This window comes from Dasypus novemcinctus, chromosome 3 (assembly GCF_030445035.2).
Source record: "Dasypus novemcinctus isolate mDasNov1 chromosome 3, mDasNov1.1.hap2, whole genome shotgun sequence".
NCBI classification, from domain to species: Eukaryota; Metazoa; Chordata; class Mammalia; order Cingulata; family Dasypodidae; genus Dasypus; species Dasypus novemcinctus.
The window spans coordinates 34,506,065-34,528,108 of NC_080675.1; the positions used below are offsets into that span (position 1 = coordinate 34,506,065).

Below are 22,044 nucleotides of genomic sequence, written 5' to 3' on the forward strand. Positions count from 1 at the left end.
TGCTTTAAGAATTAAGAGGAAGAGAGAGAGATGAGAATACTGGCTCTAAATTTACTGGTCTATGCAAATTCAGATTGTTCACATAATGACTGTCCACCACTTTTTAGATAACTTTTAAATTAAAAAAAAATTTTTTTTTAGCACAATGGCTTTTTTCCTTCTGGTTCATGACATTTATTTAGGTTTTCTTTAATGTCTGTCAATGACGTTTTACAAAATTTCTAGCAGATTTATTCTTTCATTTTTTAAAATACATGTATTTTTATTAGAGAAGTTATGAGCTTACAAAACAATCATTCATAATGTGCCGAATTCCCATACATCACCCCTGCACCAACACCTTACATTGTTGTGGAACATTTATTACAATTATGAAAGAACTTGATCAGACTATTACCACTAACTATGGTCCACAGCTTATACTTGATATATTTTTTCCATCTACCCCATATTATTAATACTATGTAATAGTATTATACGTTTGTTCTAGTTCATGAGAGAAAACCCTCATATTTGCCCTGTTAACCACAGTCCATCTTCCACCACATGGTTCCCTGTTTATACAGTCCCATTACTTGAACAGTTTCATTCTTAAAAGCACCTTATATTCTTTTGATATTGGAAATGTTATCATCTAAATAATATTTCCCAATATTTTGTTTCTGGTGTATAAATTAAATTGAATTTTTTTGTTTTTGTATAATGGCTTTGTCACCCCTAAAGACAATGAACAAATATGCTATAAATATGCTATTTCAACACTGACACATTCTATTCAACACTACTGTTTCTCTAGTCACAGAATATCACATGGTCCAAATTTATATTGTATGTCATCTTTAAACGAACCTCAGGGAAGCGGATTTGGCTCACCTGATAAGAGCGTCGGACTACCACAGGAGGTCCAGGGTTCAAACCCAGGGCCTCCTGACCTGTGTGGAGCTGGCCCATGTGCAGTGGTGATGCGTGCAGGGAATGCCATGCCACGCAGGGGTGTCCCCTGCATAGGGGAGCCACATGCACAAAAAGTACGCCCCGTAAGGAGAGACACCCCGCGTGAAAAAAGTACAGCCTGCCCAGGAGTGGCACTGCACACACAGAGAGCTGACGCAGCAAGATGACGCAACTAAAAGAGACACAGATTCCCAGTGTCTCTGACAAGAATACAAGTGGACACAGAAGAACACACAGTGAATGGACACAGAGAGCAGACAACTGGTGGGGTTGGGGGGAAGGAGAGAGAAATAAAATAAATCGTTAAAAAATAAATAAATGAACCTCAGTATTTGCTTTATATGCCAAGCAAAAGAGATGATGGGATAGAATCATCTATGATTCTTTTTTTAATTTCTCTCCCTGTCCCCCCGCCACCCTGTTGTCTGCTCTCTCTGTCCATTCACTCTGTGTTCTTCTGTGTCCGCTTGCATTCTTGTCAGTGGCACCGGGAATCTGTGTCTCTTTTAGTTGCGTCATCTTTTTTTTTTCTTTTTTAAGATTTATTTATTTCTCTCCTCTTCCCCTCAACCCCAGTTGTCTGTTCTCTGTGTCTATTCGCTACGTGTTCTTCTTTGTCCACTTCTGTTGTCGTCAGCGGCACGAGAATCTGTGTTTCTTTTTGTTGCGTCATCTTGTTGGGTCAGCTCTCCGTGTGTGTGGCGCCATTCTTGGGCAGGCTGCACTTTCTTTCATGCTGGGCAGCTCTTCTTATGGGGCACACTCTTTGTGCATGGGGCTCCCCTACGCAGGGACACCCCTGTGTGGCACGGCACTCTTTGCACACATGAGCACTGCGCATGGGCCAGCTGCACACGGGTCAAGGAGGCCTGGGTTTTGAACCACGGACCTTCCATGTGGTAGACGGACGCCCTAACCACTGGGGCAAGTCTGCCTCCCTAGTTGCGTCATCTTGCTGCATCAGCTCTCCATGCTTGCGGCACCACTCTTGAGCAGGCTGCACTTTTTTTTGCACAGGGCAGCTCTCCTTGTGGGGCACCCCTATGCAGGGGACCCCCTGAATAGCACAGCACTCTTTATGTGCGGCAGCACTGCACGTGGGCCAGCTCACCACACAGGTTGGGTGGCCCTGGGTATCAAACTCTGAACCCTTCATATGGTGGGCGGACGCTCTATCAATTGAGCCACAACTGCTTCCCCAGAATTTTATTTTAAAGTTCACTTTGGATACGAGATCATTTGAGGCCCCAAACGTTTGAAAATTAGTGAAGAAAATGGTGCAGAGAGAAGACTGCACCTTCCAAAGAATGCTTCACTTTTTCTACACAGTTACTACCATCTATCAAATCTCTTCTTCCTTTGGAAAACACATTAAACCTTCTTCACGTTGTTTTCTATACAATCTGTATTTATTTATTTTCAAAGTTCTTATTACTTAAATTTGTTTTCATTGTACAGTTGATATATCTTTCTATTGATGAAATCTGGGTATCTTGGGTTCGGATGGAATGCATCATAGTTATTCCTGTTGAAATTAACTTTTTTTCATTTAACAGCTTTTCATTTAGTGGTAGAATTTTTTCAGAAACACATTAAAAATAATTGATCAATAGGTGTATTCAAGTGTTACTTTTTGAAATGTGTTTCCTTCAGGAAACATGCTTTCCTCCCAAAAGCAACCCCAAAAATTCAAACCCAACCTCAACTAATTCATTCTTTGAAAAGTAACTTTCTTGACATACAGCTTACATACAGTAAATCACATCCATTTTTATGTTTACAGTTTGTTCACTTTTCAAAAATGTTTACCACCATGAACCACTAGCACAATCACGATACAGAATATTTCTATCACAAAATCCTTCCCCTGTGCCCATTTGCAATCAATCCCAACATCACCCCTGGACTTTCTGTAACTAGTATTAGACTTGTCCTTTTTAAGAATTTCATATGACTAGAATCATTCAGCATGTATACTGCAGCATGCTTTTTTTAAAAGATTTATTTATTTTTATTTATTTCTCTCCCATTCCCCACCCCCTCCATTGTCTGCTCTCTGTGTCCATTCACTGTGTATTCTTCTGTGTCCACTTGCATTCTTGTCAGCAGCACTGGGAATCTGTCTGTCTTAGTTGCATCATCTTGCTGCGTCAGCTTTCCATGTGTGCGGTGCCACTCCTGGGCAAGCTGTGTATTTTTCATGTGGGGTGGCTCTCCTTGAGGGGCAGACTCCTTGAGCGTGGGGCTCCCCCACATAGGGTATACCCCTGTATGGCACAGCACTCCTTTGCACATCAGCACCATGTGTGGGCCAGCTCATCACATGGGTCAGAAGGCCCTGGGTTTGAATCCTGGATCTCCTATGTGGTAGGCAGATGCTCTATCAGTTGAGCCAAATCAGCTTCCTGACTGCAGCATGTTTTTGATATTCATCCATATTATTGTATATATTAGTAGCTTGGTGGTTAATGCTTCATTATATAAATATACCACAATTTGTTTATTCACTCACCTGATGACAGACATTTGGGTTGTTTCCAATTTACGGTTATTATGAATAAAACCCTCATGAACATTTGTGTATCATCTTTGTGGATGCAGGAATATGTTTTCATTTATCTTAAACAGACAATTAGGAGTGGAATTGCTAGGTGTGACAGTTTGAAGTTTTTTTTTGAATCCCAAAAGATTATGTTCTTAAACTAATCTATTCCTGTGGGTGTGGTACCCTTTGATTGTATTAGATTCACTTTAGATCCCTTGATTAGAGTGCTTTTGATTGGACTATGTCAGTGAATCATGACTCAGGTTGCATCTCCGCCCTTTTGCTGGGTCTTATATAAACTGAGAGAAAGAAGACACAGAAAAAGGAAGCTGCCATTTTTGGCCCTACCATGTAAGCGAGGAATTCCAGATTGCTAGCCGCCAAAGCTTAAGCACAAAGCCCCCAAGAGGCTGGGCCAACAAAGCAGCTCAAGGCTGAAAAGATTAGCCCACAGCTGAACTTGGGAAGAAAGTGGAGCAGATGAGACTGAAAGAGGAGGCCCAGAAAGAGACAAGCCCTATACCTGGATGCCCGAAGCAGAGCACCAGGAGATGGTAGATTTTGGAGGGGAGGGCAGGGACCTCAGCAGAGATCGGCTGCCATCTTGTTTTGCCACATGGCAGGAGCCCAGGATCACCAGTAGCTGACTTGGATGAGAAAACATCTCTGATGATGCCTTGATTTGGACATTTCACAGGCTTGTAACTGTAAGCTTTCACCCCAAATAAATTCCCTTTATAAAAGCCCACACATTTCTGGTACTTTGCATAGGCAACCCTATGGCAAACTAAGACACTAGGTTATATGGTAAACTTATGTTTAACCTTATAAGAAATTGCCAAAGTTATTCAAAGTGGCTGTACCATTGTACATTCCTACCAGCAATGTACGAGAGTTCCAGTTGCTCCATGCCTTCTGACACTTGCTATTTTTTTTTTAAAGATTTATTTTTATTTATCCCCCCCTCCCCCCCCGCCCGCCAGTTGTCTGCTCTGTGTCCATTTGCTGTGCATTCTTCTGTGTCTGCTTATATCTTGTCAGTGGCACTGGGAAACTGTGTCTCTTTTCTGTTGTGTCATCTTGCTGCATCAGCTCTCCGTGTGTGCGGCACCACTCCTGGGCAGGCTGCACTTTTTTCACGCAGGGCAGCTCTCCTTATGGGGTACACTCCTTGCGCGTGGGGCTCCCCTACACGGGGCTCCCCTATATGGGAGACACCCCTGCGTGGCACGGCACTTCTTGCGTGCACCAGCACTGTGCATGGGCCAGCTCCACACGGGTCAGAAAGCCCTGGGTTTGAACCCTGGACCTCCCATGTGGCAGGTGGACGCACTATCAGGTTAGCCAAATCCACTTCCCAGGCTGACACTTGCTATTATAGTCTCTGTCAGCTATTCTAATGGGTATGCAGTGGTATCTCACTGTGAGTTTTAATTTGCTTTTCCCTTATGTGTAATGATGTTAGGCCATTTATATATCTTCTTTGGTGAAGTGTAAGTTCAAATATTTACCCATTTTAAAATTATTTATCTTTCTATTATTGAATATTAAGAGTTTTAAAAATATTTGGGATGTTAGTCCTTAATCAGGTATATGTATTTCAAACATTTTAGCTTAGTCTATGATCTGTCTTTTCATTTTCTTAACAGTGTCTTTGGAAGAGAAGTTTTAAATGCTAATAAAGTCTAATTTGTTAAGTTTTTCTTTAATGGTTCATGCTATTTGTTTCCTATCCTTTGTGTCTTTGGTTACTCCAAGGGTGCAAAGATTTTTTTTCTTATATTTTCTACAAGAAGTTTTAACTTTTACACATTTATTTTTATGATCCATTTTGAATTTTTTTTTCTTGTGAAGTAAGGGTCAAGACTTAGTTATTCCTACATAGATAACCAGTTCTTCCAGCACTATTTATTGACAAGACTACCCTTCAATTACCTTGGCACTTTTACCAAAAATCAAATGACTATATAGGTATAGGTCTAGTTCTGGACACTTTATTCTGTTCCATTCACCTATATACCTATCTTTATGCCTAAACCAAAGCTAATTGTAGTTTTACAGTAAGTCTTGAAATAAGATTGTGTCAATCCTTCAACATCAGTGTTTTTCAAAATTGTTCAGGTTCTTTTTCTAGGTACTTTGCATTTCCATATAGGTTTCAGGATCATTCAGCTTTGAATTTTTCAAAAAAGCCTGCTAGGATTTTGATCAGAATTGCATTGAATTAGAATATGGAGGTCAATTTGGGGGAAAACTAACATCTTAACAGTATTGCATCTTCTGATCCATAAACATGGTATGTCTCCACATCTTATTTCAATCTTCTTTAATTCATTCAGCAATGCTTTGTAGGTTTCAGTGTGTGACTTACACATATTTTGTTAAATTTACCCCTAAGAATTCCATGGTTTCTGAGGTTATTATAAATTGTGTTGCTTTGAAATTTTTGTCTACCAATTGTTCATTACTGTTATATAGAAATACTATTGATTTTGGTATTCTGACATCCTACAACCTTGCTAAATTTCATTTATTAGTTTTGGCAGTATTTTTTTTTTCGGTAGATTCCTTAGGATTGCTATGTAAGGTCATCATGTCTTCTATAAATAAAGACAGTTTTACATCTTCTTTCCAATCAGCATGCCTTTCATTTCTTTGTCTTTCCTTATTGCACAGGGAAATGTTGAATAAAAGAGGTAAAAGCAGACATCCTTACCTATTTCCAATTGTAGTAAGAAAGCATAAGTCTTTCAGGATTAAGTATGATGACAGCTGTGGTTGTCTGAAGCTGTATGTGCCACAGAAAAACATGTTCTTAAATTCAATCCATTCTGGTCGTGAACCCACTGTAAATAGGACTTTTTGACCAGCTTATTTCGGTTAAGGTGTGGCCCACCTCATTCAAGATGGATATCAATCCTATTAGTGGAGTCTTGTATAAGCAGAATGAAATTCTGACACAGAGAAAGCCACAAGAAGGAAGAAGCTGAACATCAGTAGAACCCGGAAGAGAAGGGAGAGACCACGAGACACCATGATGTGCCTTGCCATGTGACCAAGACTGCCAGCGGCCAGCCCCAGAACATCACAGCCTTTGAGAGGAAAGCACTGCCTTGATGATGCCTTGATTTGGTCATTTTTCCAACCTCAAACCATGAGTGAATAAATTCCCATTTTTAACCTGACCAATTTCATGGTATTTGCTTGAGAAGCCTAGGAAACTAACAATAGTTATAGGTTTTTTGTAGACTTTCTTTATCAGGTTGGGGAAGACCCTCCTACTTCTAGTTTGCTGAGATTTGTTTTACTTTCTATTTTTATTTTTTTGAAGATTTATTTTATTTCTTTAGTTCTCTCTCCCCCTCCCCCTCCATGTTGTTTGCACTCTCTGTTCATATTCTTTTTAGGAGGCACTGGGAACCAAACCCGGGACCTCCAATGTGGGAGAGAGGCACGCAATCACTTGAGCCACCTCCACTCCCTGCTTGTTGTATCTCTCATTGTGTTTCCTCCCTGTGTCTCTTTGCTGCATCATCTTGCTGTGCCGGCCCGTCACATCAGCTTGCTGTCTTGCTTGTCTTCTTTAGGTGGCACCAGGAACCAAACCTGGGACATTCTACATGGTAGACAGGCACCCAAATGCTTGAGCCACATCTGCTTCCCATGACATGTGTTTTAAAACCACAAATAAGTGAATTTTCCAAATGCTTTTTCTGCACCTATTGAAATAATCATGTTTTTCTTTGTTTTGTTAATATGGTAAATTATTTTACATTTATTGAGATTTATTTTATGGTCCAGCATATGGTCTACCTTGGTAAATGTTCCATGGGCACTTGAAAAGAATATATATTCATTCTGTTGTGGAGTTGGGTGGAGTGTCCTATAAATTCAGTTCTGTCAAGTTGGTTAATAGTGTTGTTTAATGCTTTTATATCCTTATGATTTTGTTATTTTTTTTGGTCCAACTCTTCTATCAGTTACTGAAAGAGGAATGTTGAAATTTCCAACTATAATTGAGGGTCGGTCTATTACTCCTTTTTAAAATATTTTTTAATATATTTTAAAAAGATACGTAGATTACATAAAATGTTACATAAAAAAATATAATGGATTCTCATATGCTCCACTCCCCACACCTCCCACTTTTCCCCACATTAACAACTTCATTAGTGTGGTACATTCACTGCAATTGATGAACACATTTGGAGCATTGCCACAGCATGGATTATAGTTTACATTGTAGTTTACACTCTCTCCCACTCTATTCTGTAGGTTATGGCAGGATGAATAATGGCTTATATCTGTCATTACAACATCATTCAGGACAATTCCAAGTCCTGAAAATGCCCCCATATTACACCTCTTTTTCCTTCTTCCTGACTTCAGCACCTCCAGTGACCACTGTCTCCACATCAATGACATAATTTCTTCCATTGCTAGAATCACAGTAAGTCTATAGTAGAATACCAGTAAGTCTACTCTAGTCCATATTTTAGTCCCCAGTCCTGAGGACTCTGGGATGGTGATGCCCACTCCACCTCTAATTGAGAGGGGCTTCGATCCTGTATGGCTGATGGATGGGACTCTCTTGCGTGCAGCTGTAGACTCTCAGTTTCTTGGTGTGGTGGTTGTCCATCCTTACCGCCTTGTTAGTTGTCCTGTATTACTCCTTTTGATTCGTCAGTTTTTGCTTCCCATATTTTGAAGTTCTGTTTTTAGTGCCTATAAATTTAGGGCTGTTAAACGTTTTGTTGGTGAATTGACCCCTTTATTATTATGAAATGCCAGCTTTTAAAAAAATTAATGTTTCCATGGAATCTTTTTTCATCCCTTTATTTTTAATATTAATATAACCATATCTTTATATTTTAAGGTTTGAAGACAGCATATAGTTGAATCTTGCTTTTTAAAAATCCAGTGTGACATCTCTGCAATTTTTTTTTTCGGTAATGGGGATTGAACCCAGGACCCCATACATGGGAAGCACGCACTCAACCACTGAGCTATACCTACTCCCCTCTGCATTTTAAAAAAATTATTTAATATATTTATTAAGAGGTGCTTAGGGTTGTTGACTTTTTTGAAAAAATCAAATTGTAAACTTTTATCACAGATTACAAATGAGATTCTTAAAAATCTCAACTTGACCAGATATGAAACAATTTAAAAACTTTTAAAGGTGAACTGAGAAAAACCCAGGCTTTTAAAAAAACACATTTCTCATTACCAAGAAGAGATATCTTTAGGTAAAAATAATAAAAGCCCATACTGCATAGATAATGCCAATAATTCTAGTTTTCTGATCAACAGGCCCAATGGCTTGAGCCACATCCACTCCCGCTTGTTGTGTCCCTCATTGTGTTTCCTCGTGGTTTCTCTTTGTTGCATCACCTCGGTGCCGTCAGGTTGTTGTGCCAGCCCATTGTGTTAGCTTGTTGGCTTGCTTGTCTTCTTTAGGAGGCATTGGAAACTGAACCAGAGACCTCCCATGTGGTAGGTGGGCACTCAACTGCTTGAGTCACATCCACTTTCCTGTTCATTTTTTATTTTTTTATTTTTTGGTTTTGATATTTTTTCTCTTTATTTATTTATTATCTTTTAAATGTTACATTAAAAAATATAAGAGGTTCTCTGCCCATTTCTTATTCCTTGAATTTCATATTCATTTCTTCTTGTTGAATGGCTAAACTGGATGATGGTAGATATGGTATGCCAACACTTACTCAGCCCTGCCCTGCTCAGCCTAGGGAGCAAAGGAATTGTCACCTGCTGGATGGGCTACTTTTGTCACTGCCATCTTGTGGTTTAGGGTTTTCTGGGTGTCTGCATAAGTTAATGGCAGTATCAGCATTGAGGTGGTTGCTAACCTTGGGTCTCTCATCTCCCTGATTGTCCTTATCATCTTCATTGGCAGCCTCCCTAGGCTGTCTTAGGTCAGGAAGGCCTCTGTGGAATTGTGTATTCTGTCTCACTGGTCTACCTTGTTCTCCTGCACCCTGGTTGTCAGTACTGTCTATCATTTCTCCTTGTACAGGAGGATTGGAAAACTGTGGTTGATGGCCACAGGATCTCCACCTTTAGGGAACTGATTCCTGTGGTAGGGCCAATGTTGTTGGGCCTGGCTTTCGGGAGCACTCTTGGATCCTCCCTTTCTTCCCCACTCTCACTATTGTGGTAATTTTGCTGGTAATTGCATGGAGAACCCCTAGAACATGGGTAACATCTATGATGGTTACACTGGTGCATATTTATTGCCTTACACTGAAACCCCACCAGGGGCCTGAGGCGTTTGCTGCATCTGCTCCCTTTTCTACTTCAGCTAAATCAAACTCCAGTTTCTCCATCTCCTACAATGTGAAGGCACTTCCTGGGATGATTATTCTTTGTGGCAGTCTGTTGAACAAACACATCTTCCTTGGTGTCATTCCTGTTAATGAAACCATATACGTTTCTTACATTCAGCCATTTTTCTGTTCCCAAAACCTCTGCTGAGGTGATCTTGTTGGCCCCGTGTACAGGCACCGCCGACGTAAGGCTGCCCTGGACGCAGCTGCCTGTGGTGCCGGGCTCGGTGTCAGCAGCTCAGGGCTGTGGTGATGGTAGTTGGGATAGTGATGGGGCTGCTCAGGGCTTGCTGGGGTCTGCATTCCCTTTGCCTTTTATTTAGCAAGTTTAGTCACTTATATTTAAAGCAACTACTGGTAGTTTGGTTTAAATCTATCATTTTGCTGTTTTCTACTTGTCCCATATTTTGCTAGTAATTTTCTATTTGTCTTTGTTCCTTTTTTCCTGCTCTCTTTTGGGTCAAATTACTATATTTTAATATTCCATTATATTTCCACTATTGGCTTATTAGCTATATCCCAAATGCCCTTAGACATTCTTGCAGTGTATGTTTGCTAGACACAAACCATCTTATTTAGAAAATATCCTTTATTTCACATTTATTTTTGTGCAGTTATTTTACAATTTTGATAATCAGCTGTTAGTGTTCACAGGTACCCGATGTATAGAGCTTGTTTGGTGAATGTTCATCTTTATTATGTTTCCTGGACAACGGTACATGGATATGGAATGGGACATTCCTTATTCCTTTGGCCCAGACAGCTTTGTTGAGCCTGGTGTCAATGTCCATCTGGCATTCTCATTTCCTTCAGGGCAAATTTCTGGATCTCTCTGAGTACATGAGGACCATGCTTTTTTGGAGCCCACTATATGTATATACTTGTGAATATTGATGGTGTACTTCCCAGTCACTACTTTGTTGATGGCAGAATGGTCCTGCTTTTTCTTGTCAGCCTTCTTTGCAGGAGCCATTCTGTCCAGACCAGGGTGGAATGGAAGAATGCAAAGGACTGTTGTCTTCTTTTTTTTTTTTAAAGATTTACTTATTTCTCGGTGCCCCTGCTCTCCCTGTTGTCTGCTTTCTGTGTCCATTCGCTGTGTGTTCTTCTGTATCTGCTTGTATTCTCATTAGGTGGTTCCGGGAACTGATCCTGCAACCTTCCGGAGTGGGAGAGAGGAGATTACACTCTTGCGCCACCTCAGGTCCCTGTTCTGCTATGTCTTATTTTCTTTATGTGGTTCTTATTATGTCATCTTGCTGTACCAGCTCTCCATATGGGCCGGCACTCCTGCGCAGGCTGGCTTTCCCACATGGGGCGGCAATCCCCACTCAGGGCGGCACTCCTATGTGGGGTCATATTTCCGCATGGGCCAGCACTCTGTGTGGGCCAGCTCACTGCATGGGCCTGCTGGGCAGACAGGAGCCTGATTGGTTGAGCCACATCTATTTCCCTGCCTTCATTTTTGAAGGATATTTTCAATGGAAACAGAATTCTAGTTTGACTTTTTTTTTCTTTCAACATTGTTAAAGATCTTATTCCATTATCTTCTGGTTTGTACACGTTCTGATGAGAAGTCAACTCTCATTTTTTGTTCCTCTAGATATTCTTTTTTGTTGTGTGTGCTAGCTTTTAAGATTTTCTCTTTATCACTGGTTTTCAACAATTTGATTATGATGTATTTTGGAATAGTTTTCTTCATATACCTTGTACTTGGGTTTCATTGACCCTCTTTATCATATTTGGAAAATTAAGTATATTTTTCTGGCCTCCCCCAAACACCTTTCTGTATGGGATTCCAATTACAGGCATGTTAATTTGCCTGCTATTGTCCCACTTAGATACTATTAATTTTATTTTCAATATTTTTCTCTGGGGCTTCATTTTGGATAGCTTCTATTGCTATGTTTTCAAGTTCACTGATTTTTTTTCCCCTTTAGCAGTGTCTAATCTGTTTTAACACCATCCAGTGTTTTTTATTTCAGACATTGCATTTTTTCATATCTAGAAATTCCAGTTGACTTGCTTTTTGCAAGAAAAATTTCCTATTTTTCTCCTCATTATGTTTATGCTTTATTTTAAATGCTTGGACATATTTGGTTTAGTTATTGTAAAGTCCTTGCCTGCTAAATCTATCATCTCTATCATTTCTACATCTGTTTCTATTAACTCATCTTTCTCGTGTTTTTTTTTTTTGTTTCATGCTTTTTTTGTACTTTTTAATGGTTGCTGGAAATCATGAACTATATATTGTTGGATGCTAGATTTTATCATCTTCCTACAACAAGCATTGGATTTCCGGTAGGCAGTCACCTTACTTGAGAATCCACTTGTTTTCAAAGCTTGGTTAGGGCCAGGTAGGAGCAGCCTTTACATGAGGACCAGTTTACTGAAGGTCCTGGATGTTCAAAAAGGGTTCTCTATTCTGGGTGTCAAAACTTGAACTTCTCCCAGCCTTGCATGAACACTTACATTATCAAACATAAAACTCAATAAAAGGGAAACGGACTTTGGCCCAGTGGTTAGGGCGTCCGTCTACCACATGGGAGGCCTGCGGTTCAAGCCCCGGGCCTCCTTGACCCGTGTGGAGCTGGCCCACGTGCAGTGCTGATGCGCGCAAGGAGTGCCGTGCCACACAGGGGTGTCCCCCGCGTAGGGGAGCCCCACGCGCAAGGAGTGCACCCATAAGGAGAGCCTCCCAGCGCGAAGGAGGGAGCAGCCTGACGAGGAATGGCGCCGCCCACACTTCCCGTGCCGCTGATGACAACAGAAGCGGACAAAGAAACAAGACGCAGCAAAAAGACACAGAAAACAGACAACCGGGGGAGGGGAGGGGAATTAAATAAATAAATAAATAAATCTTTAAAAAAAAAAAAAACTCAATAAAAAACCTTCATATAACTTCAGTCTCTTCTGTTTTTGATCAGAGAGAAATCAGACATCTGAATTCCAAGGCAACTTCTAAAAAGTTAAAAAGGATATTATAGAGTTTAGGTCCCAAATAATTTTTATTTTGCTTTGTTTTTAGAGGGTAATTTGGCAAAATGAAGCATGATAAATCCTGGCAGATAATAAAATAAATTAATATTTCCTATTTGCCTCAGATACACACAAAAATTAGAAAAAATGCCCACTAATAATTATGTTAGAGAATCTGGAGAAGATATGAAAGTTCTAAAATTTTGAAAAAGGCCAGTCGTAGTAGAATTTTGATGAAAATTGCTTAACTTTTCTGAGCAAGTTAATTGGGAGTATTACTTAGCTTTTCACAAGAGGGCAGCAAGTAGCTTTCTTGTGTAATGAAAGTCTGATTTGAAAGGTATGATGAAATTTCAAGCTATTCTATAATTATCAGGGCAGTCTGTAAAACCCATATGAATACAGAGGTGAAAAAGGTTTCAGGAGGGTCTATAACCTGTTTGTCTATATTTAAAATAACTTACAAAGGCAAGTAACCTATAGCATAAAACTTTGATCCCTTCTTCAAAGACTATATATTTAGATGATATAGAATGTTCATAGTAGACTAAACTATTTAACAGCTATTAAGATAAAGTTTGATTAAGGGCCATAATACAGGTAAGAATAAGTGGAAAGAATACTGCTAGGGACTAGAAAGTTTGAGGAAGTGTTTACAGATGGCATTAAGGTTAAGCTGGATCTTGAGCAAGAATAATGTGGACAATGAAGAGGAGGGGCCAAGGCATTCCAGATGGGAGTCAAAGGACAGGTATAAAACACTGTGCTTTGGAGGAGAGACATGCCATGCAATCCTCATAAAGCCTCCTAGATACAGAGGAAAGAATATATTCTGAAAGTGCAGGTCCTCAGAAATCACAGAAATTTGGGAAGGGCAATGTGCCTAGAAAAAGTTATTAGATAATGCAAAATTTGATATTTAATAAACAGTTGTGCAGGATGGGGGGTGGCACATGATTTGATAACTAAAACTCCTTGAATTTTCAATATGAGTTAACTCTGTGAGATAGATGCAAGCGCCAAACAAACAACAACAACAAAACACAAATAAAAAAAACACACCACAAACAAATTAGCGTCCTTTAATAGAAGCAGTTTCCAGACCAAAAGAAATATTGCAATGTTCAGGGATCAGACCCCAGAGCACTACATTCAGTTTTGTTGCTGTATTTTAAGAAAAATGTTGGTAAGCTAGAATCTGTAAACAAAGGAAAGTGACCACAGTGGTACCTCAAAACTCTGCCACAACAGGAAGGGCTAAAGAAGGTTTTATTTATCTTTATCTTTCAAACCTGCTTCATCTTCTGTACCCCCATTCCAGGTCCACATCTATGAAACTACCCAAGTTAGAAACCTGAGGAGGTCATGCTGGGTTCCTTCTCCTTCACCCTCATCTTCAATTCGTCACTATATCTTGTTGATTCTCTAACCCAAACATTTCATATTGGTCACACATCCTCTGCATCACCACTGCCTTAGTTTAGGCCTTTTTGTGCTCTTTCCTGGATTATTACTGATAACTGATCTTCCAGTTTCAGGTTTACTCTCTTCCAAAACTACTCTTCACTCTGCAGCTAAAGTGATTTTCCCATAGCCAAATCTGATCATATTACTCCTGGTCCAAAAGGAAATCTTCAGTGACTTCCAATCATTTTCAGATTAAAGTTCAAAATCCCTTTTTCATGGTTTATAAGGCCCTTCTAGACCTGTTCTCTTCCTACCTCTTCATATCTTCCTATCTCTTTATATCTTCATTCATCAGGTATTTACTAAGTATCTACTGTATGCTAGAGACAATGTAGATATAATGGTGAATGAGCCAGACAAGCTCTGGGCACTAAGAGAGCTTACATATAGAGGATGACTTCATCTCCTGCTATTTTCCCACCTGCTCCAGCTATACCTGAACAACTAGCATTTTCCCAAAAGCACTATGATACCTCTGTGCCTGCATATATTATTCCAATTATATAGACGAGCCTGGCCCATCACTCCTATTCCTATGCTGTTTTATATCCATTTGGCAAATTTTTGTGCATTCTTCTATACCTAGCCTCAAGTAATTCCTCTCTTGTGAAGGCTTTCCTGATACCCTCACTCAGGCAGAGTTGATTATTCCCTCCATGCCACCCATGAAGCACAAAAAAACTTTTACACTGAAGTATGATCATCTGAATACATGTATGTCTCTCACTGGATGATGAACTACTCAAAGATGAATTGTTTATCTTTGGGATCCTAGAACTTAACAGTGCCTGGGGCATAATATAAGCTCAGTTAATAATCGTGAAACAACCTAATTACATGACTTTTGCATGAATGAATTTTAAAAAGGGGCACTGTGGTAGAGTTCTTCAAATATATTGAAATATTTATGTATGAGAGAAGACTTTTTACTTTCTGAGTTGCTACTAACTTCATAAGTAACAATTGTGGCTATAAATTATAGAGAAGTAGGAGAGATGGAGGATTCTATTGGGATAATTCTAATTGTCTAGCAATGGAAATGACCTCCCTACCACTGGAAATATTCAAGTGTTGGATATTCAATGCTGGAGAGAGGGGCAATAAACATGGAAATAAGGGTGATAAATGATGTTCAAAAAGCTGGTTAATTTTTTCTATCAGAACATTTACTAATTCAAGGCAAGTACTAAGACCACTGTTACCTCTTAATAAAGAACAAGTATTACAACAGAGAGGAATAAACAGAAATATTGTGAAAATGGAGCAATTCAATAAAAAATTCAAGACTAGCTGTTTGTTTTATAGATTTGTTGAGAGCAAAAAGAACAGAATTCGGGAAGCACATTTGGCTCAATGGATAGAGCATCTGCCTACCACATGGGAGGTCCAAGGTTCAAACCCAGGGCCTCCTGACTGTGTGGTGAGCTAGCCCAGGCGCAGTGCTGATGTGCAAGGAATGCCCTGCCACACAGGGGTGCTCCCCTGCATAGGGGAGCCCCATGCGCAAGGAGTGCGCCCCATAAGGAGAGTCGCCCCGTGCGAAAAAAGTGCAGCCTGCCCAGGAGTGGGGCTGCACACACGGAGAGCTGACGCAGCAAGATGACAAAACAAAGAGACACAGATTCCCAGTGCCACTGACAAGAACAGAAGTGGCCACAGAAGAATGCACAGCGAATGGACACAGAGAGGAAACAACTGGGGGAGGGGGGGCGGGGAGGAAGGGGAGAGAAATAAATAAAAAATAAATCTTAAAAAAAAAAAAAAGAGCAGAATCTTTGACTCTAATGGTTAAAATGAATATCTGAGATCACGTAACCCAAACTCCCCCTAATCCTGCTAGCATTCTAGAGCTAGGTGCAAAGGTCTGCCTGAGCTTTCCCAGTGATGGGAACTTGGTACTTTGTGTAAGTCCTTTTAATATCTGGACATTTGGGAAGTTCTTTACTAATGCTGTACCAAAAAATATCAACTTCTCTCTAACTTTTCCCCATTGTTCCTAGCTCTGTCCTCTGGAACAGGACATGGATCAATGCCCAGTTAGTCAAGGCAGACAAAATGGGATATAACAAATCTTAATCAAAAGTAAGTAAAACAGTAAAGTATTAGGGGCAACTAAGTCAATAGACAGCTGTTCCCTGAATACTTTAAGAGCAATGTAACTAATTCTTTATCATCCTCTTTGACAACAGGATTCTGTTCAAACCCAAAGGGTTTATTAAAATTCTACAATTCTTTTGTGCTTGCAGATATTCAGTATTTCTTCCAATGAAACACACGATAAGGAGAAGCAGCAAGTGATTCTATAGCCAAACATAGATGATCCATTAAAAAGACAAGTGACAGCTCAACCTTCTCCCCAGGAAATTTGTCACCTACGCTTTATCCTTCAGGGATCTGAGTTGAATGACATTTGCTGTAGGTTGATAATTAGTTTTTCTTTCTTTCTTTCTTTTTTTTTTTTAAAGCGTAAGAGGCCAATGTTGGCCTCTTCCCCAGGAGAGACATGAGCCTGAGTGGTTTTGGGAATATATGCTTTGATCAGATTTGCACTATGACTCCTGAATGCATGTGCCATCCCAGCAACACCTGCTCTCTTGACAGGCCCCTGGGACTGGCAGCAAAAGGATCCATCAGTTCCACTCTCCCCAGAGAGATCACCCAGAACTAGCAGTAAATATACAATTCAAAGGCCATGTTAAAAAGCAAAAAGTAAAATTCCATCTACCAAAACTTACCAGTTACCAAATGTCAATATTTAGAGGACCCTAATAATGAAAATTAGCATAGAATTTTCTTTTTTTCCAACTGAATTGCAATTCAACTAAATACTCAGAGGAATCTCACTTATATCACAGATGGAAAGATGCCAAGGAGTAAAATTCCTGAATCAAACTGTGTCACCAACATAGTCCTAAAGGTCTGTCTTAGATTCTATTTCCTACCAAGGGGTGGAAAGTAGCTTCCTACCCAGAAACTAAATTGTTTATTCTGGACTGTAAAAAGTTTGGGCACATGGATTTTATAGCACAAAAACTGAAAATACTTAATATATCACATTTTAATTTAAAGTAATTTGCTTTCTTTTATATAAGCAAAGAGAGGTAGATATCTTTTATTTGTGGCCTAGTCACATACATTACCTATTTTGGATTCCATTAATTTTTCTATTAAATGTTACTTAACCTGTATCTAGAAATGTTGCAATATACAGTCTTTGTCTTTCCTATTACCCATTTCACCTATTTTTAACAATTAAATTCCTTTTTTTAAGTCAAATAATTCTCTAAGGTTTGTTAGGAAAAAATGCAGTTCCCCTATTAACTCCTTTCCAATGGCAACCACTTCCCACTTCTGCCCTGTTTAGCTGATTATTTATGTTATACCTCTACGTCTCCAAGTGACCACATAATATGCCTGTATTACTACTTCTTGATTTTTTCAATTGAGGCATTATCTATTGACTTCCCCAATAAAGAAGATCATTTAGCTCTTTTCTCCACCGCCCCCACCTTATGTCCTCATTAATACAAATGCAAGCATCCCATCTCCTATTCTCTCAGAGTTATATATGGAAACTTTACTTAGATCAATATTCATTTTCTATGTTATTGTGTTTATATAAATGCTATTCACAGCTAAGCAATGTAATAAACTATATTACTTTTCCATTCTTGCACATCTCGTTTTCCCAGCAGATTTTTTTTTTAGTTTTGTTCTTATCTCTAATTCAACCACAGAGTCTGTGCTTCTCTGTCTAAATCTCAAGATACTGAGATCTATGAGGTAATTTGTTAATTTCCCCTTCTTAAAGAAGTCTCCAGTCTGGTCTGACTGTCCTCCCTGCTGGGCACTTAGCAATCATTCTGTGATTCCTCCTCCCTATCACTCTGGGAAGTCCTGTTTTGTATCTCACATCTTCTTTCTCGGTTTATTTCCTCATTTGGGTGGAGGGAGCATGACTTTCAAAAGTTTCTAGGAGTTTATGGGAGGAAAATTTTTAAAAAGACTATTCATAACTGAAAATATCTTTACTTCATTTTCTCATTTGATTTGGCATTCTAGGTTGGGAATAATTTTCCGTCAGAATTTTGTTTCATTATCTCTCATGGTCTCCAATTAGAAGACATTCGGATTTCTGAGACTTCATATGAAACCTGTTTTGTTTGTCTTTTCAGAATCCTTCCTTTCTTCCCAGAGTTCTGAAATTTCAGTGCTGAGCCTTGGAGTAGGTCTACTTTCATCTATTTTGCTGGCAACTTGGTAAAGCCTTTCAGACTGGAAGTTCACGTCCTTTAATTTTGGGAAGTTTTCTTGAATCATTTCATTAATGATTTCCTCCCTTCTGTTTTTCCTCTTCTCTTTCTGGAACTTCTACTATTCAGATTTTGGCTCTCCTACTACATTGCTTCTCTTATCCTTTCCTTTCTCCTTTGGAAATTTCCTGTACTTTCTGGGAGATTGCCTCAATCTTACTTCTCAAAATTTCTGAGGCTTTCATTCCTATCATATTTTTCATTTCCACGAGCTTTTTCTATTCTCTAAATAGTCCTTTTTAATAGGAGCCTGTTCTTATCACATTGCAACATCTTATCTCTCTGAAGCTATAAATAAGATAGTTTTACTTTTACCATACTCTGTTTCCTTTTTTTTTTTTAACTTACTGATTTGGGTCTTCATTTTTCATGTTAAGGACTAAACACTGGTAATGTTTGTTTTTTCAATGTGAGAACAGGAGACTGTTCAGACTGCTTGAAAACTCTGAGTATAGGAGTTGGGTTTTCAATTTTGAGTTTTGCTGTTCTATGACTAAGCTGTTACAGAATTTCCAGTGTCTATGTCTTTAGAGCTTTCCACTTGGGAAATGTCATTATGGGGCACTCTGGTTGTGAACAGAGCAGATAATGTGATTTTTCAGGCGCCACTTAATTTTTTAAAATTTATTTTTTATTGCCACTTAATTTTTAATGCATATTTATCACTAAAATAAAAGAATAATATATTCTGAGACTTAGAATAGTGTCTAAAGTGCTGCAGCCAAAGATGGAAGATGATGTGTTACAGCAGAGGGAAGTCTCAACAGAGAGCTTGGAAATGAGAAGAGAGATTGTCATGAGCCTGGCAGTAAAACAAACAAACAAACAAAAGGCTGAGTATAGTTGAGGTGGGTTTACCTCTATCCCTGTAAATTCTGGAAGAATGGCAGAATATCAGCATAGATTCTTATACCATGGTACACTGAAGCACAGAATTCTCAAGTGCCTGCTTTTGGTCATGTCTACAGAAAATGCATGTTGATCTGGACACAGTTACCCCAAATTTGAGGTACATGTAGAAATCTGAGATTAGAAGAACTAGTTTTTTCTTCCTTAGGGGCAATAAGGAAAAAACTGCCCTAAAGGGTGTATTAAGCAAAAGGGAGGATGGGGGGAGATCAGGGACACAATTACGATTTTCTTTTAGTTGAAAGAAGAATTTCAAGAAACCACCACAAGGAATAGTTTTCTTTAAATTGCTTTACTACCTGTCATCTGTTTTTAATTTTTATTTATTTTTTAAAAGATTTATTTTTATTTGTTTCTCTCCCCTTCCACCTCTGCATGGCACGGCACCCCTTGCGCGCATCAGCACTGCACATGGGCCAGCTCCACACGGGTCAAGGAGGCCAAGGGTTTGAACCACGGACCTCCCATGTGGTAGGCGGATGCCCTATCCATTGGGCCAAGTCCGTTCCCTGTCATCTATTTTTAGAGAGAAAAAAAATATCTCTGCAATCACTTCAGGAACAGTCGATTTGTTTGCAGTTTAAACTGTATCTAATGTAGTTGTATGTAGAAAATGTCACTATAGTTTTGTTTGAGTGTATATATGTATGGGTGCCAACAATTTTGTATTTTCATTTGGGGTGGAAAGAGAACACAATTCAAGCTGAGAAAATGATTCTCAAAAATACATTTTTATAAATTTTATTTAAAATTTTAGTTTAAAAAACAAACAAAAAACAGGTCAGATTCCCCAAAAAAAGTCACTTCCAATCTCCTGACTGGACGGTGAAGGCCTGACTGTGGCAGGAGGGTGGTCTCAGCATACAGGGTACATAACTCACTATGTTTTCAGTACAGTACCCCCATCCTCAGTTGGTCTGAAAACCCTCAGTTGAGGAACTCTCTGTTTTACCATCTCCTAAGAGCTTTATTCTCTGGAGTGTTCTGTGGGGGTAGAATAAAGGAGGGGACCTAGTATTTGATGCCTTCTTAGACAGACTTCAACTAGCCCTCCTTATTTAGCCATCTCTCCCTTTCACCTGGTATCACCAATCCTGGGCCTTTTGGAGTATTGTACAGTATGGACTAGCTTGGATTTCCTCACTTTGAAATTGTTTTTCTAGGTCTGCTAAATTCATATACTTTTCACTTCCAAAATTTTGCTGCTTTTGTTCTCTTTCATGTTCTCTCCTTGGGGGCTTATACCTTTTTTAAAAATTCATTTTCTGTTGTTTTAGTAGAGTTTGGGAGGGAAGGAATCAAATGTATGCATTACAACTAACGTTAACCTGAAAGCACCCTCTCCCCAAATTTCTTTTACAACTTAGATACTTCCAGTCTTCCCCAATCCTGTTTTGTCCTCTCCCTCACTTTGCCTTGGTTTTGTTTTTATGTTCCTAATGCAAGAGACAACTGGCAGACTGCTAAGAGTTTCTAGAAAAGTAGTGATGGAAAAAAGGATGGGTAAGTACCTATCTGTTCTCTGACTGTCACGGAGGCTATGTTTCCTTTCCTTGTTCCGTAAACGTAAGAAGAGTCCATCTATCCAATAGGCATTTGCACAACACTGTACTATACTATGATATACAAAAGATAAAGCATGGTCCCTGACAGCAAGCACCTTACCATTTACTTGGGAAGACAAGCATATATAAAGGTTTAAGAACAATTAAGTGGGGAAACGGACTTTGGCCCAGCGGTTAGGGCGTCCGTCTACCATATGGGAGGTCCGCGGTTCAAACCCCGGGCCTCCTTGACCCGTGTGGAGCTGGCCATGCGCAGTGCTGATGCGCGCAAGGAGTGCCGTGCCGCGCAAGGGTGTCCCCCGCGTGGGGGAGCCCCACGCGCAAGGAGTGCACCCGTGAGGAATGCCGCCCAGCGTGAAAAGAAAGTGCAGCCTGCCCAGGAATGGCGCCGCCCACACTTCCCGTGCCGCTGACGACAACAGAAGCGGACAAAGAAACAAGATGCAGCAAATAGACACCAAGAACAGACAACCAGGGTGAGGGGGGGAAATTAAATAAATAAATAAATCTTTAAAAAAAAAAAAAAGAACAATTAAGTGAGTTTAAGAACAGTGCTAAAAGGGGAGCGGATGTAGCTCAAGTGGCTCAGCACCTGCTTCCCATGTACAAGGTCCTGGGTTCAAGCCCCGGAAAAAGAAGTTAAGAATGAGAGAGTTCAATTTGTCTAAAAGGGTTGGGAAAGAATAATAGTTAAAGAAAATTGAAATGGTTAGAAGAGAAATGTCATCATAAAAAAGGAAAAAATTAACAACAAAAAAAAAAGGTTAGGAGTGGGAAAACTCAAGTGTTCCTAAGAGTAGGGAAACTTACACTTCTTTGTTATAAGGTGTTAAGAATATGGTGATACATGGGAAAATATAACTGAAGTAACTTACAGACTATAAGTTAAAGTAAAGAATGAACTATATTATTGCTAAAGGTAAAAAGAAAGAATATGAGATTTAGTTTTATGAGATACAAATACA

At 39.5% G+C, this 22,044-nt stretch overlaps 1 protein-coding gene and 1 pseudogene across 3 annotated transcripts in view; both read right to left on the bottom strand.

Moving 5' to 3' along the window:
* The window catches only part of LIN52 (lin-52 DREAM MuvB core complex component), a 144,387-nt gene that overhangs the window by 26,473 nt on the left and 95,870 nt on the right, over window positions 1-22,044 (bottom strand). The gene's annotated exons all lie outside the window — the stretch shown is intronic.
* Window positions 838-10,819, bottom strand: LOC139438087 (Y-box-binding protein 1 pseudogene; annotated as a pseudogene).